The sequence below is a fragment of the Hordeum vulgare genome, chromosome 7H, assembly GCF_904849725.1.
Source record: "Hordeum vulgare subsp. vulgare chromosome 7H, MorexV3_pseudomolecules_assembly, whole genome shotgun sequence".
Taxonomy (NCBI): Eukaryota; Viridiplantae; Streptophyta; class Magnoliopsida; order Poales; family Poaceae; genus Hordeum; species Hordeum vulgare.
The window spans coordinates 302,561,734-302,567,733 of NC_058524.1; positions in this window are offsets into that span (position 1 = coordinate 302,561,734).

The following is a 6,000-nucleotide window of genomic DNA, read 5'->3' on the forward strand; positions in this document are numbered from 1 at the left end:
TGCATATTAATTAGACCCCATCTATTAATTGAAGGACCAATGTATGCAATTTATGCGTCATGTTTTTTGGATTTAAAGAGGTCTTCTAGTTAATAGCATGTTTTTAGTTGAGAAAGGAATAGTGTGATTGACTTCCTCTACCATTTAATTTCTTCTCCTACCCAATCTCTACGTGCCTAGGTTGCAGTGCACCTTCTAATATGCCTAATGCACCGAGACGGAGGGAGTACGATTCCTTTGCGGGCCGCAACACTCGATGGTCGTTGATATGGCCAGCTCGTCCTCTTGAGCCCCGACCCCGTCTGTAGATGCCATCCCCACTCTAGCACGTGGGCTCTGATGACGAAGCCAATCTCTCAAGCCTACTCGCCTTATTCCTGGAACTTTGTCGTTGTTTTTTACAACATCGACCAAGGAAACCGCCGGGCTCACCAATGATCCAATATTGTTCGAGGGCGTCCCTACCAGGAACTCTCTTTATTTTTTTACTTGTGTAGAATGATGCATTGGAAATCCAACTCCTCACAAAGGATCTCGTCACGATGAAGGAGAAACTCGTACAATTCGACATCAGGGTTCAAGCTTGGGATGGAGACAAGGTACTCGAATATGGTGACGAGCACTCCAAGATTACAATAAGCAGACGATAAAGCCCAATACTTCAAGTTCACAAACAACTAGGACCTATCAAGTCTAGCAAAAGCAAATGACATCCAGACACAAACCAAACCCCATCAAAACAGGTTGGTGGCCGAGGCCACGTTTGTTTGAGCCAAATGATTTGGCACCGTGAAGATTTTAACCTTGGGTCCAATACCAAAACTCAGTTTTAAAGCACAAGCACCATCATAACTGGCCAATGTAAAAGATTGATTCATTTCATGCAAAACAAGAGGAGTGAGAGTTCATAAGATGAACAATACTCCCACTATGTCCATGCCTACATCTAGAACAAGATAAAATGATGAGTGCAATGTCTCAAACCGCATTGCTCAAATCAATGATATAACTCATGTCTTTAACTCACGAAATCTTCCTTCATCCAATGGCTTCGTGAATAATATACGCTAGTTGTTTTCCGGTTCCTACATATATAAGATTAATATCCCCATGCTTGACGTGGCCTCGAATGAAGTGATGACAAATCTCAATATGCTTTGTCTTGCTATGTTGCACGAGGTTGTAGGCGATCTTGACTGCACTTTTACTGTCACATAGAAGAAGCACTTTGTCACGCATGACACCGCAATCCTTTAAAGTTTACCTCATCCATAGTAATTGTGCACAACAACTTACAAGGGCGATGTACTCGGCTTTAGTGGTGGAGAGAGACACACAATTTTGCTTCTTGGAAGACTAACTTACCAAAGAGCGACCAAGAAATGGTACCCTCCAGAAGTGGACTTCTTCTCCACTTGGTCTCTCGCCCAACCCGAATCCGATATCCCGTGAGATCGAAGCTTGCTCCTTTAGGGTATCATAAATCAAAGTTTGGGGTATGAGTCAAATATTGAAAGATTCTTTTGACCGCCACATAGTGGTTTTCCTTTGGAGCGGCTTGAAGTCGTGCACACATTCTCACAGTGAACATGATATCCGGTATAGATGCACAAATATAGATCAAGAATCTAATCATGGAACGATACACCTTTTGATCCACTGCTTTACCATTGGGGTCAATGTCAAGGTGGCATTTGGTTGGCATATGAGTCTTAGCCATCTTGACATCATCTAGCTTGAACCTTTTGATGAATGTTCCTTCTGTACGTTGTCAAGCCAAATATGCCAAGACCTAGCTTGAAGACCTGTTGGCATATATGTCAAGACCTAGCTTGAAGACCTGGATTGGATAGAATCCATGCATGAAGTCTGTGGTATATTTGGCTTGGTTGATGAATATTCCTTCTATACATTGTTTGACTTCCTTCTGTATGTTGTTTGACTTTGAAACTAAGAAAGAACTTCAGCTCACCCATCATAGACATCTCAAACTTTTCGTTCATTAGTGCGACACACTCATCATTGAAAGCTTTGTTAGGAGAATCAAAGATAATGCCATCAACATATAGTTGACATATGAACAAATTCCGTTTGAACCTCTTAGTAAATAGAGTGAGATTGATTTTCCCAATTTCAAAACCACGATCTTCTAACAACTTGGTGAGGTGCTCATAACACACACGTGGAGCTTGTTTAAGGCCATAGAGCGCCTTATCGAATTTATATAGATGATTGGGGAACTTGGGATCCTTGAACCTGGGGGTTGTTTGACATATACCAACTCAATAAGAGGAAAATTAATAATGCACTCTTCACATCTATTTTTTGGAATAAAAAATTATGATGAGAAGCATGTGCAAGCAATGTGCGAATAGATTCAAGACGAGTAGTGGGAGCGAAACTTCCCCCCTAGTCGACTCCATCAACTTGGAGTAGCATCAAGCCACAAATCTAGCCTTGTTGCGAATCATAATACCATGAGCATCTTTCTTGTTCTTGGAGACCCATTTGGTTCCAATGACATTATGATTCTTCCTGGATCTTTCCATCCTTTACCACACTTTGTTGCGCTCAAAGTTGTTTAGCACTTCATGCATGGATTCTATCCAATCCAGGTCTTTGAGCGCCTCATAGACCTTTTGGGGTTCAACTTAATAAACAAACACATAATGCTCATGAAGTTTGTTAATTGTTTATGAGTGGTTACCCCTTTTATCAAGCTTCCTATGAAATTCTCCATAATGTGCCACTTTTTTTTAAGGTGGAAATCAATCTTGGCGGCACGATGCTCTAGTTGTTCTTCAAGCAATCCTTGAGGAGCATCATCTTGATCACTTTGAGCATCATCTTGAGCTTGCTCGAGGTCATGATCTTGATCTTGGGCATCACTTGGTGCGCCACCATCATCATGAGTTGATCTTGCCCTTGATCTTGTTCACTTGGTTGAGGGCCTTCACTTTTTTTGTCGGAAGCGCGTGGATCTAGTGTCGTTGATTGTTCCACTTGCGTAGAACATTGTCCTTCTCGTTCCATCATAAGGGGTTCCTCAATGAGTAGGATTTTGCCCACACCCATTCTTATTATGGCTTGAGGAGGAATTTCATCACCTATATCACAAAGAACATGTTTCTCCACTTGGGAGCCATTATTTTCATCAAACTCCACGTTACACGTATCCTCAACGAGTCCATTAGACTTGTTGAGAACAATGTAAGTTTTAGAGTTTGTAGCACAAAGAACAAATATGCGCCCTTGAGCTCTGATTTCAAATTTAGACAAACGAGCACCCTTCTTGAGAATGAAACACTTACAGCCGAATACCCGGAAGTACTTGAGGTTGGCCTCGTTACTAGCAAGTGTTTCATATGGAGTCTTGTTCAAGCCATTGCGGGGGTAGAGCCGATTGGATGCATGTCATGCAATGTTGATGGCTTTGGCCCAAAAGTCGTAAGAATACATAAGCTCCTCCATCATTGTTCTTGTCGCGTCCATCAACATCAAGTCCTTCCTCTTTGCAACACCATTTTGTTGAGAACTCAACACTGTTGTCACTTCTAGTGATAAAAAACTTTGCATCATGTTGACGTTGAGCTTCATTTGTGAAGTCGATCATGGTTTGTTGGGTCTCACTCTTCCTCCTGAAGAAATATGCCCATGTGTATCTTGAATAATGCTCCACAATCACCAAGTAATACTTTCTTCCCCAAGACTACTAAATGATGGAGGCCCAAATAATTCCATAAGAAGAAGTTCCAAATGCCTCTTTGATGAAGTGAGTGTCTTGGATAGATGAGCCGTCTCATGCAGCTTTCCTTCGATACAAGCACCGCAAGCACAATATTTAGCAAAACTAACATTTGTTAGTCCTCGGATGTGGACCCATTTAAGGATACTTTGCAAAGATCTCATATTGACATGGGCTAAACGACGACGCAAAGGCCACCCACATCAACTCTAGCCATTAGACAAGTTGCGGTCTTTGTAGTTTTGTCTGAGAAGTTGACCACATAGAGTCCATCCTCAACATATACAACAAAGGCTACTTTAAGAGTCTTGCTTAACAAAAGGGCCACAATATCAACATTGAAGAAAGTTGCAAATCCCATACGTAAAAGTTGATGAACGAAAAGTAAATTGTATGCAAGGATCTCAATAAGCATGCACTTGTGCATCAATGTCCTATACAAATGTTTTTACCCCCTTTCTACGATATAGTTTTAAACTGACACATTGTGAGAGCTTCGCTTAATAGGAATGGTAGACTAATCATATCAATAAGGAATTCCTTCTTTTCCGGAGCCTATTCGAAAAAAACTTCAAAGTTACGCGTGCTTGGCTTGGAGTAATTCTAGAATGGGTGACCGACCAAGAAGTTGGTCCCGGATGCACACGAGTGAGGACAAAGTGCACAGGAATACTAGTGTTGGTCCGTGGAGCCAGTCTAGATCCTTCCATGTAAGCCTGGGAATTCGGTATAAACCGAAAATTCGGTTAATACATTTCGGTATTTTTTGAATTTCGGTTAGAAAAAATGCTAACCGAAAATGGCTCAAAAAATTGGAAAACCGAAAATTCGGTCCACAGATAAATCGGTTTGGTATTCGGTTTCTACCGTATTATACCGAAATATTTGTTCTACGCCGTGCGTGCCTGACTGCCTGGTACCTCTTGCAGCCTAGCCTTTTGTAATCAAGCTTCCTCTACTCGTTCTCCTAGCCAGCCGAGGTGGGACTAAACGCACGCCGGCTCCACGCCAGTCCTGGTTGCTTCGTACGTATAGGAAGTCTACATGGGCTGTGCAGTACCACAAAAAGGCCGAAAAATGTGCGTGCATGCAGGTTGTTGGATGGGCCCATGAAGCGATGTTCCAACAGTATGCATGGTGGTTGCTACCTCGCGCATCCTTTTTAGCGACGTGAGCATGGGAGAAACTCTCTCAGCGCTGTAGCACGTACATGTTCGGTTTTTTTGTTCAGTTACCAATCAAAAACCGAACTGATCAAAGTTAGTTCGGTTAACAAAAGCAAAAACCGAAATTTTCATTACGCTTACTAAAAACCAAAAATTCGGTTTTTTCAGTTTCGGCTTCGGTTCGGTCTTCGGTTCCTCGGTTTTTATGCCCACGCCTACCGCGAGGCGTAACCGGATGTGACAATTGGTATCAGAGCAGACCCTCATGGTTACACGGACATGCACGAGTGAGATGCATGGGCATGTGGCACATGACATGCGTGGCCCATTGTGGCACACGACATGACACATGTGCCGGACTCGACACACATATGTGTGCCAAGAGGGAACGTTCCTAATGTGTCGACGAGGATGTCGGTTCCTCTGAGTGGGGGTGTATGTGAGAGTGTAGCTTAATAGGAATGATAAACTACTCATATCAACAAAGAATTCCTTCTTTTCCGGGATCCCATTTGAAAAGAACTCTAAAGTTAAGCGTTCTTGGCTTGGAGTAATTTTAGGATGAGTGACCGACCGGGAAGTTAGTCTTGGATGCGCACGAGTGAGGACATAGTGCGCAGGAAAGACTAGTGTTGGCCCATGGACACGACATAGAAAAATCGTCCACGATAGGGAGAGAGAATTCACATGTTTGGCATATTTAAGCGCATGTACTTTGTGAATCTATCACAAACGCGGGTCATCAGACAACCATTTGCGATGTATCATATTTACCAAACGCTCCATCCTTGCTACTCATGAGGGATGCCATTACCATCACACACACTATTCTTTGGTGCAACATCTACAATGTGCGAAACATCATAAATAGTTCATGATTGTAAAGCGTGTGTGGTAAGTAGACTATCACACACATTTAGTTCTACGACACCGTTTGTGATAGGTTCTAGTTTCTCAAATTGTTCCACTCGTGTCGTATGGCACATGTATCATACACACTATTCCGTGGTATAACTTTTACAATACACATGACATTACAAACAATTCATCATTATAAAGAGTGCATGATAATAAGACTATCACAAACAT